Raw genomic sequence first — 442 nt, 5'->3', positions numbered from 1 at the left:
AAAAAAAAAAAAAAAAAAAAAAAAAAAAAAAAAAAAAAAATTTGCAGTCTTAAGAACAAATTGGGGGGGGTATTTTTTTTTGTGTGTAAGTGTATTTATGGACTTTTAAATCTTTTTTCTGTAATAGTCATCATTTTGTGCATCAACTGCACAAAACATCTTTTGGTGGTTGATGTTGTTGTTGTTACTTCTGCAGCCTGCGGTTAAAAAAAAGTTTTTGGGGTTAACTCCAAGTCTTCAACAGGCCTAAGAAGAGCTCTGCAAACCCGCACGTGGTGTTTGCCCATGAGAACGCGTTCGCTCGGACCCCGTGTGTGTTTGGGGCTTTTAAAGGTCATCCCGCGGCGTGCAGCGCTGCAGATCAGGGAAAGCCCAGCGAGAGCCAAGCACGGTCCCTGGCAGGGTGTCCGGCACCGCTCTCCCGGACGGGCCGGGCCCCCGG

Source organism: Geospiza fortis, unplaced genomic scaffold (assembly GCF_000277835.1).
Source record: "Geospiza fortis unplaced genomic scaffold, GeoFor_1.0 scaffold16, whole genome shotgun sequence".
NCBI classification, from domain to species: Eukaryota; Metazoa; Chordata; class Aves; order Passeriformes; family Thraupidae; genus Geospiza; species Geospiza fortis.
This window is presented reverse-complemented; position numbering follows the sequence as displayed.